This window comes from Schistocerca cancellata, chromosome 6 (assembly GCF_023864275.1).
Source record: "Schistocerca cancellata isolate TAMUIC-IGC-003103 chromosome 6, iqSchCanc2.1, whole genome shotgun sequence".
Taxonomy (NCBI): Eukaryota; Metazoa; Arthropoda; class Insecta; order Orthoptera; family Acrididae; genus Schistocerca; species Schistocerca cancellata.
Genome location: NC_064631.1, coordinates 343,448,220 through 343,459,216, shown reverse-complemented (window position 1 = coordinate 343,459,216; position 10,997 = coordinate 343,448,220). Strand labels below are relative to the sequence as shown.

At 45.2% G+C, this 10,997-nt stretch overlaps 1 non-coding gene across 1 annotated transcript; it reads right to left on the bottom strand.

Annotated features, from left to right (window-relative positions):
• Positions 1-10,032: 10,032 nt before the first annotated feature.
• LOC126090305 (U2 spliceosomal RNA) lies at positions 10,033-10,222 on the bottom strand. Its single transcript, XR_007521159.1, has one exon. It is a non-coding gene; the product is annotated as a U2 spliceosomal RNA (small nuclear RNA).
• Positions 10,223-10,997: the final 775 nt, after the last annotated feature.

Genomic DNA, 10,997 nt, shown 5'->3' with positions numbered 1-10,997 from the left:
TGATTTCAGCAATGTCCTCAGTTACGATGCTTGCTCCTGCTGCGCCTGTGGCAGACTTTGATGACGAACGTGACTCCTTGATCGACTTTCTGGTTGCCCCGACGGGTTCCTTTATATCTGACCGGCGCGACTCCCACCCGTCTTCGGACACGGTACGACGATTGCTTAATCAACGCTCCCCTAAACGATGCGAGAAGGAGGCGCCGTACGACGTCGGAACGGGACTCTTCGCCCTGTTCAAATGATACACTACCTGTTGCAGACATCACTGTTTCAGGGTCTGAGACCACGGGCGACGGCTTCGCCAGTGCGTCTGTGAAAAGGCAGCCTTCAGTTGCTCTCGCATCGACGGTACGGAATGTGCCTGCTTCTGAAGCAACTACCGAAGAAGGAACGATACCAGCCTATTTGGCAGAGTCAGCGGCGTGGAGCGAGGATTTTGAAGAAGTAACAACTCCCGTACAGTAGTCTCTACCGTTACGGGAGGCGACCTGCTGATGCCAACTTCTGCGCCCGGCGAGGGTCACCGGCAGCACTTGCTGCCGGGTGGCTCCACATCTTCACATTAGCGACCTGCAGGCCCCCACCGTGACAGAGCACAGCTTGACCCCTACCGTTTCGTGACACTGAATGTCAATGGCATTGCGTGCTGGTTAAGATCCGAAAGAAATGATATGGACTTCGGAACTTGACATTGCACTGTTACAGGAGGTGAATTTAGCAGCGCTACACTGGATAGCAGGAAATGACTTCTATGCCTTCCATGGAGATCACCTTGGTCGTGGAGGTCTATGTACTCGAAGGCATCCTGATTAACTTCGTCATATATCTCCCATCTGACAGGGGTGTGGATTTTACTATTCACTCCACACGTGTCATTAATGTCTGTGCTCTATCTGGTACTGGACGTCGGAATGAAAGAGCACGTTTTATGTGTAGGTGATTGCCCATTGTTCTTAGGTCGATATGAACACCCTCTCTTTGGAGAAGACTTTAATTTCGTACTCGGCCGGAAAGATCAATACCTGAATTTTACACCGTGCCAGGAGCTGTCTCATTGTTCGTGATCTAGCCCTTTGGGATACCTGGCAGGTATGGCGCGGAGACAACCCGTGCTTCACGTTTCACACGAGCCATTCCGCTAGACGGTTAGACCACATTTGTATCTTACAGAGGCTGATTGATGCGGTATTCGATGTAGAGCTCTGGCCTTTGGTGTTCTCTCACCACTGTATGTACATGTGCACATTGCTCCTTTCCTGCCAGGTGATTTGGAGGAGTCGAGCACCATGGAAATTCAACACCCAGCATCTGCTGGATCCTGATTGTCGTCAACGTATCACTGAGATGTGGACAATATGCGAACAGCGTCTTAGATTCTACGCGTGGGCTGATGTCTGACATACGTCACCGATGCTTCGGCCCACATTCATTACTTACAGCAGGGAGATGGCCGCTTGGCACAGGCTCATTGCAGACTTCTACTTCAGCGCCATCAGCGACCTTGACGGCCAGCCACCCTGCCCGGAAGTACAAACTGAAAGCAGCATGATTAAGGCGAAGCTACTAGTGATTAATCTGGTGCATACCCGCAGACCTGATGTGGTGTGGGGGACAGAATCCGTCCATGCACCATACTGTGCAAGATCGCAGACACAGTAGACAAAACTTAGTCACCCAACTCGTGGATTATCGTGCGGATCACCTTCCAAGTGGGTATAGCCGAAAGCTTTGCACAACATTATCGCCGGGACTACTGTACCGATGATGGGGCCGTCCTGGACTACGATCCTATCGCCAAGTACGTTCCTCACACCCTTACACTTGAGGAAGGGGTTACCTTAATAGAAAATATCACCACCTTGAATGTCACTACCGCTATCTCCAGGTGTGCACTTAGCAAGTCACCAGGCATCGACGGACTCCCTAGTGAAGCCAGCCGCTGTGGCTGAGCGGTTCTAGGCGTTTTAGTCTGGAACCGCGAGACCGCTACGGTCGCAGGTTCGAATCCTGCCTCTGGCATGGATGACTGTGATGTCCTTAGGGTAGTTAGGTGTAAGTGGTTCAAAATTCTTGGTGACTGACGACCTCACATTTTAAGTCCCATAGTGCTCAGAGCCATTTGAACCATTTTGAACTCCCTACTGAAATCTATCGTACGTTTTGTGGTCTCATGTTCTTCACGATGGACGGCGATGTATAATGAACTGATCACATCTGCAGTGTCGATTCCGCCAAGTCTTGTCAAGGGCATTATTGCTTCTGTTCTTAAACGGACACCTGGATTTACTGAGAGCCATTACCACCTTATAATCTTACTAAATACTGATTACAAGATTTCTGTGCGGTTATTGGCAGCGCACTGCTGACCCCTCTTACCACATGTCCTATCCACTGAGAAAACTACGCCATGCGCCACAGTTAACGTCCAAAGAGGAACTGGAGGCTGTCGCGCCGCGATTGCGCTGGCAGGGGCCTGCAGATTTCGTGCGGCGATTGTTGCCGTAAATTTTGACAGCGCGTTTGACAGGGTGCGCTATGTCTTCCTATATTCTGTATTAGAACGGATGGGCTTCCCTGGCCAATTTCTCAGTGTTCTTTTGCTGCTCTTTACCAGCGCGCGTTATTTGGTCCAGGTCAATGGGAGTGTGGCGGGTCCGATATCTATACAACTGTAGATTCGACAAGGCTACCTCCTGTCCAAGTACCTTTATGCAGCAATGCTGGAGCCGCTCGTAAGCCGGCTGACGACGCAGTTGTCTGGACTCCCATTACACTTTCCGATGTTGTGCATGCGCAGATGACCTCCTGCTGCTATTTAGTCCTCGGGAGGAGGTTGCACGTCTCCTCGACACCGTCGCGGCTCATGGGAGAGCAGCTGGAAGTGTGATGAATGTTCGTAAATCCACGGCGCTGTCTATTGGTCGCTCTCTATCCCCGGAAGATCTGGCACCCCTGTCCTGTGTCCAACACTTCCGCTATCTTGGGATCACCTTTACATTGTCGACGCGTTGTAGACCGGTGGTCAACTTTCGTCAAGTTTTGAGAATTGCCTACATGATGATCAGTCACAGCTTGAATCCTTTGCAGCGTATTACCTACCTGACTACATATGTAGCAACCAGAATAGTTCATATTGCGCCGATTCTGCCGCTACCGTTTACGTAGGACGTTGTACTCAAGCGGCATTCAGATGTTTTCTGACTACTGGATCCATCTTCAAAGTACTCCGTGACACACCCACTCGTCCCCCGCTTGCAGGAGGGCTTGGTCGGTGATGAATGTTCGCTAATGTGCGGCAGCTCTTTACATGGTCTCGATGTAGAAACAATGGCGCAATGGCGAGGCCTGCATTAAGCATCATTTACTTGCCGTTCTTGTAGCTGTATCCCACTCCCCGCCGATCCCGGTCGGTAGCGTCAGGCCAGCGTTTGCACACGTCGCGGCCTTCGTTGTGGTACTGTTATACTCGCGCCGAACTCTCACCAACGCGCCTACCTCGGGCGAAGGGTTTCTACGCCCTTTTCTTACTTGGTGTCGCTTGTAACGTCGTAGAACACAGGTTCCCGTTGTTGCGGTGGCAGTACATTCATCATAGCAACTTTCCGACACGTATCAGTTCGACTTGCTATTGTGCGAGCTGTGGGAAGCATCCAACTAAGCGGCAGCTCCATGCCATATGACTGGTGGATTTTCCCCTCTACGCCGTCTGTCGTAACGTCGACAGTGATCATCCCCGATTCAACTGTGGAGCATTGCGGATGTCTGGTTGTTGAAGTGACAAATGGTCACGTGTTTTCTACGAGAGCTGCCGCATGTATTTTACCCAGCCAGCGGTGGATTTTCCTCCAATAAACTAACGGGCAGTTCTCTGGATAAAGGGCTTGACTGTGGTCAATCTATATGGAGATGCTTCTCACACGCGACGTGATTTTTGGCAATACTTGCAGACAGTACATGCAGTGGTTGCGCGCAGTTACCGTTATCCCGCGTATTTTGTCAATTACATTAACAGCTTTTATATCACGCGCTCACTTAATTGGAGTGTTCCACGCTTGGCAGGTGCCCGCCCGATTCGGAATGAAACATGACGCGTCTACTGCCTGGACTCGGCCCGCCTGTCATCCTGTATCTCCTTGCGGGACTTCCAGAGTTCCCGATGGGTGAACTAACTTTAATTTGTTTTCCTCTGTATATGTGTACACAAAAATGAAATAAAGATATAAGTAAAACTAATATGAGCAACCTGAAGGTGCAGCACGGTGGCGGGGAGGGGGAGGCATTGTGGTCGGGCCTCGGGATTCGACCGCTGCTCACCTTGTCTCCTCCCATCTGTAGCTAACTGTGACCCTAACAAACCGAAAGCAATAAATAAATATACAAATAAAATAAAAAATTAATTAAAAGGGAAGATGATTTCCCTATTTCAAGCATTGAGAAATTGTAAAAAAGAAAAAAGAAAAAAGGGGGTAGTGTCTTTGATCAAAACGTCTTGCGTCCACGTTCGAGAAAAAAAAATTGGCTTAGTAAGCAGGAGACCTGGGTACGATTCCTAACATTAGCACGAATTCTTACTCGCCGCTGCAGTATATAGACACACAATGCTCCTTAGCTGAGGAAGTTTAGTGTAGTCATACGTCCAGACACTTTAGAAAATCTATAAGTTGGTTGCTGATGACTTTGGGGTCACATCTAAACTTGTGATCCGACGTATATAAATGTATCACTCTACATTTGATGCTCATCCACGTTAATCAAACTATTCCAGTCCTCTTGTCGCTGTATACAATTAGTTAACATTTCCCTTGTTCCCTGTGCTTCCATGTCGATTAATTCTAGCATTTCTCCTGCTCACATACTCGTTCCCATGTACAAGGGTTTTTTAAACCAAGCAGACAAGACTCACCCATTCTTCCTCAATTTTCTCTCATTTTGTTGTATTTTCCGTCAATTTATGTGTGTTTTCCATAATTTTCGTAATTTTAACGATTTGATGTCACTACTGCGCACTATTCCTCTAATCCTATCCCGAATGTCACGTATGGTGAATCCCCATACAACCTCTATCCCGGTCCTACCGTTACCTGTAAGGGCCACAACACGAAACCGATACACACAAACAATTACACGGTTTAAGTGTTTTAAACTCTAACGAACATTATTTATAATGTGCTTCAGCCACCTAATGGTGTGAGGTGGAGGGTACTTTCGGTACCACTATCTGATCCCTCCAATCCTGTTCCACTTGTGAATAGTGCGTGCAAAGAATGATTGTCGGTGAGCCTCTGTACTGTCTCTAATTTCTGATTTCTCTTCTCGTGATCAATAAGCGAGATGTATATGAGGGGGAAGTGACATGTGGTCCGACTCCTCCTGAAAAGTGCTGTCTCTAAATCGGTAGTAAATCTCGCCGTGATGCACAACGCCTCTCTTATAATGTCTGCCAGTGGAGTTTGTTTAGCATCTCCTTAACGTTCGCTCGCCCGTTAAAAGATCCCGTGACGAAACGCGCCGCTCTTCTTTGGATCTTCTCTATATCCCCCTATCTGTCCTATCTGATAGGGATCCCAGATAGCTGAAAAACACTCAAGAATCTGGAGAACAAGCGCCTCGTAAGCTACTTCTTTCGTGTTACATTGACTTAAGATTCTTCTGATGAATCTGAGTCTGGTGTCTGCTTTTCTCACTATCTGTTTTATATGGTCATTCTGCTTGAGGTCGCTGTAGATAGTTACACATAGATATTTTACGGCAGACGCTGTCTTCAGCTATTTGTCATCAATAGTGAACTATCAATGGTGCATTATAGATAGAAGGAGATATTGTGGCAAGTCATTTATCGCACATTTAAACATTTTTTCCGGTTTTCTCTCAGGCTGTATCAGTTGTGTGGTATAACATGCAATCAAGTAGTATACAACTGCGTGTTCTGGGTGTGAGATAGAGAGCTTTCTACCTGCCATCTGTACAGCAAGTCTCTCCATACCACAGTCAGCAGAGGACTTCCAACGCGTATGTGATAAGTCATGTCCACCAAACCGATGGAAAGTCTATTTCGTCACACATCTGTAGATGGTCGAAGATGGAAGCGAAGGACCCCATTTCCCTGCCACATCTTGGTCATAAGTCGAATCTTCATTTGCATAACTGCAGTGATTCTAAGTTAGTGATAAGAGTTTGTGAGGTACTGCAATCCATGTGTATACATTTGATTGGTCGTTCTGCGCGGAAGAGACTGTGTTCTGTTCTTGGAGTTTATTGCCGCGTGGCATGTAAATTCACATGTGAAGTAATGCTTCGTCGTAAGACGTCTTTGTTTTACACGTTGTCCGTTGCTGAAGATCTTTTTTCCTTTTTTTTCTCTCTTTTTGGACTGGTTCGAGCATAGCGTGATTTTTTGACCATAATCGGATGTGAATGATCTACATTTCCAGAAAGTAAGTAGTTCTTGTATCAGAAAAATATGTTTTATTTTCTTTCATGTAGACGGTAGTAGTTTAGTCAAAAAAATGTTGAAATGTATGTGAAATCGTATGGGACTTAACTGCTAAGGTCATCAGTCCCTAAGCTTACACACTCCTAAGGACAAACTCACACACCCATGGCCGAGGGAGGACTCGAACCTCCGCCGGGACCAGGCGCACTGTCCATGACTGCAACGCCTAGACCACTCGGCTAATCCCGTGCGGCAGTAGTTTAGTCATCTTAGAGTTTCTCATCATAGTCAGTGGCATAGAAAACTTACAGTACGAATGAATGTCAGGTGTTGGAAATATTTATCTTGCAACAGAGTATTAAGAGAGTTGCATTCCATGTGGCTAATATTTGAGAAACAACACTGCTTTATCACTGAAGCGTGTTTAAGTGCAGAACTGTGTAGCCTTAGGAGTGTATGTTTATGTTCTTTGATTATTTCCAGTACGTTCTTTGTATGGAACCCATACACTGCAACAATACGCCAGAACTGATAGCAGGCGTGATTTATGTAAAATATTGCAAACTCCCTCCATCTGGAACTCCATCATGCATGAACCATACTTTTCTTCTTGTTCTTCACCATCTGTTACATCACCACAACACTCTCAAATGTATCAGGCTAATATCTGCTGCACCCAAGTAAGGAATGTTAACCTTCTCAGCATGCATGCATACAGAAAGATCGTGTGATATTGGGTGGGTCACGTGAGTGAGATTTGCAAAAGTTTACAGAATGGTAGTTACCGTAATGGAATGAGAATGCCACCCACCTACATCATTAGTGTTGGTCGATTGCTCGAGTTTGAAACACGTGTTATTCAGTTTCTGGAGGCAAAACATTGAAGTTTATTGATTGCATGGAACTCAGCTCGTTCTGTTTCTACACAAGACGTCGAATGTAGCTTGCATAATGTCTTCTTGTGGTCAGATGCGAATTACATCGTAGGCAATGCCGGAGGGAGGGTTGGTTAAAGACAGAGGAACAGTGAAAAGACGCATAGGCAGACCATCCGGAGTTTTGCTCAGGTTCTTTAACTGATAGTTTCAATGAAGGGGCATTTCGTTTCGAAATAGAGGAAAAAGTGTTGCTGTGGGTGTGATTCGTTTGTTGCGGTGGTAAAAGTGAAAAGTATTGGTAAAATCATTCAGTATCAAACATTATCCTACGTATGTGCGAGTACTTGTGACTCCCATGCTCAAAGAGGGTGAGAGCAAACTGTAATAAAAGCTTACCGAATTTTAAAATGTTTCCGCTGAGGAAGGTAGCTTTTGCACCTCCTATCTGATGATGGGTATTTCCTACAGTAAGAAACAGTATCTGTGTCACTTGATACAGGCAGGATTTCTGATACGTCTCCACATATGTACTACTCTCAAAGTAATGAGTGGGTGATTTAGCAGTGATTCAGGAATTGAGAACCGATGCAATGTCATTGACTGATAGCATCACGAGACCGACGTGATGGGACGTTTTGTTAACATGACAATCCATCGAGAGTGGTTGCTTTTAACTCGAGTAATTACTTAAAACCCGTTGAAATTTGCTGAAAATCTGGTCAAATTACAATAACTGATGTAAGATACTTAAAACTGAAGAAAATATGACAAAAATGTGGAGGAATGAGGATACTTACATGCTCACTTGGGTGTATGAAAATCTTTCTATTTCTTCTCTAGCAGAATCGACAAATGGCAATGCGTACTGTCTGTGCTCTATGGGTTTAAATCCGTCATAATGTCCCCTTGTTCAACATAGAGTTACGCACTGATGGCCATAATAATGGAAGACGCAATGTCTAAGGATATGGAGATCAGAATGACCACCATCTATGTTGGTACAATGGGCACCACCAGTATGAGGAATCAAAGCTCCTGTTCCCTTCGAAAATTAAACACCAAAGACATCTGTTAACCCATCACTGCGGTAGGTGAGACTAACGTAGAGGTCATGAATTTTCGACAGCTGTTTGCAGACTCTTCCAGTTTCTGTATGTTGTAATGTCTTTCATATTTTTATCAATAAGAAACACAGCCTCTGAATTTTATTTCAGCCATCCTGTATGTTGTGTGATCAACTTACACCATGGATGTCCAGCTTTCTGTAAGAATCAATGGACTCAAACATGTTAATGTCGATTTAACACATGACGCAAACCTCATAGTCATGGCTGAAAAACAAAATGCGTGGCTGTTTACGAAGTCATATTTATACACTTCTTCGGTGTGTTACAGGGGAAAACATTATATCAAACTGCTTGTGAAACAGCTACACAAGAACGTACTACTGTGAATGATGTTCTGTGGAATATGGTCTTCTTCCAATAAAGGCGAAAAAACCTTCCACTGGTCCTAGGAAGTGACTTCAATCACTGCCTGTCTGCTCCAATAGTCCAACATATGTATAGTTAATGAGATCACCATGTGTGCTCAGTGTCAACACACAGAAAGCATTTGTTTTCGATCAGTAACAGAAAAAGTTCTTCCATAAGTTTTGTGTGTATATAAATGGTTGGTATGACATCTGAATAGGGAGACTGAATTTACATCTACATCTGTATGTGTACCTCACAAGCCACCATACGGTGCTGTGCCAGTACTAGTCATTTCCCTTCCTACTGGACCCGCAAATAGAGCGAGGAAGAAAAGGACTGTCTGTATGCCTCCATGTGAATGCTAATTTCTCGTATCTTATATTCGTTGTCCTTACGTGAAATGTATGTTGGTGGCAGCAGAACCCTTCTACAGTCAACTTCAAATGTCTGTTCTCAGTTGCGTTCCTCGAGAAGAACACCGCATTCCCTCCAGGGATTTCCATTTGAGTTCTTGAAGCATCCATCCAGTAATTTTGTGGGTGCCAATAGGAGTGCTTCTACAGCGCTTTATTCTTTGGGAGACGCAGATACACAGGTCTACAGACTCATACACATTTGGCAGTGGCAGCAGCGGCTGCTGTTTGCACGATGGTGAGTGGCAGCGGTGGGGATGTAGAAGTGAGTGAAGCACTGTGCTGCCACATAGACTCATAGATCTCAGCAGCATTAATTCGGGAGCAGTATACTGGAATTTTAAATGACTTACGTCCACCAGCTTGACAAGGCAACCGACAGACATAAAGTAATTAATATTGGAAATCTGCAGCTATTTCACGGCGGTTACCACACATTTTGGTATCCGCGAAAGCACCTACAGACGTCAGAAGAGCGCCTGTAATGGTTACCTGGCAAGTGTAATCTGACTGCAGTAAGAAATTAGTCACCATCCAAAAGAACTCTCATCATCAGTTTAATGAATTACTCAGTTAATCTGACATTAATGACATGCCACTGGGCATGTGCAAATGAGTGGGAGACTGCCACAGATATGATTCATGAGCTGTACCGATAATGAGGCGTTTCTTCGTTGTAGCTAGATCTTTTAAGAAAATGTCATCCACCCACCTACACAGGGAGAAATGGTAAGCGTAATAAAATCAGCTATATTAACGAATTTTTGGCCACACATAGTATTAATCTGATAATTACAACTGCTCTATGCCGCTACTTCTAAGGGGTGACCAGACATTTGGCTATCTTAAGAGAGTGCAATCGTGAGGAGCTATCCTATGACAGAAGAAGCGCATGCTCTTACTATCGCGTCATAAGCCAGAAATCAGTTTAATATTCTAGTCCTGCGATGCAAAACGTAGCAGATATTAAGCTGATAGGAATAGATATGTATACCTGATGAGAGAATACTTAGAGGATATAAAGGCTGTGCCTTACTGTTGTACAAGGTTTTTACAACACGTAACGATACTTCAGCCATGTGAAAAGCTTGTATGCTGCGATTTCTTCTGTCTTTGAAAACAACTCTTGTAAAAGGAATGAACCTGAATTTCGCGTGAGAAATTCGAAGGAACGTACATTTCGTGCCAGAAATTCGAGATATATGAGTAACAACATCCTCGTCTCGGATTGGATAAAGTGGATTTCTTAAACTCAGAGTTTGCATCACGGATGGAATTGCAGTTAGAACTATTCCCCAAATAACACCAGTTTGTCTCGCACTGTGCCACGGCTGATAGGTTTCGACGAACCAGAAGCTGCGGCTTAGACTCGCACGACTGCCAAGTACAAACAAAGGTGAATAGCTAACTAGCCAGTATCCTGGTTGAGCAGCATCGGAAGTGGCTATATTTACTGCATGAGAAGATTCAATATGGTGAACGTTTGCAATGAACGATCATTTCTTGTATGTAAATTGATTAGCTGGTTGCTTGCCGGTCACAGAGACAGTCTCCGGCCTCTGAGCGTTTCGTATCGTCAATTTATGGATACCTGGAGATGTGTACAAAATTGCCGATGTGGCCCATGTAGGTAGATGTCTCTAGCACTCTCCCAGTCGGCGCGGCCGGAGCTTCCTCGCAGTCAGGAAATGGCGCGCACTTCCTGACTAAGAATGTGTACGATTGGGAGGCTGCTTTCACTACATATGTTTAGTGTAAGGTCGAAACCTTTTGCTGGAAGAGGACGCTTGTGCTC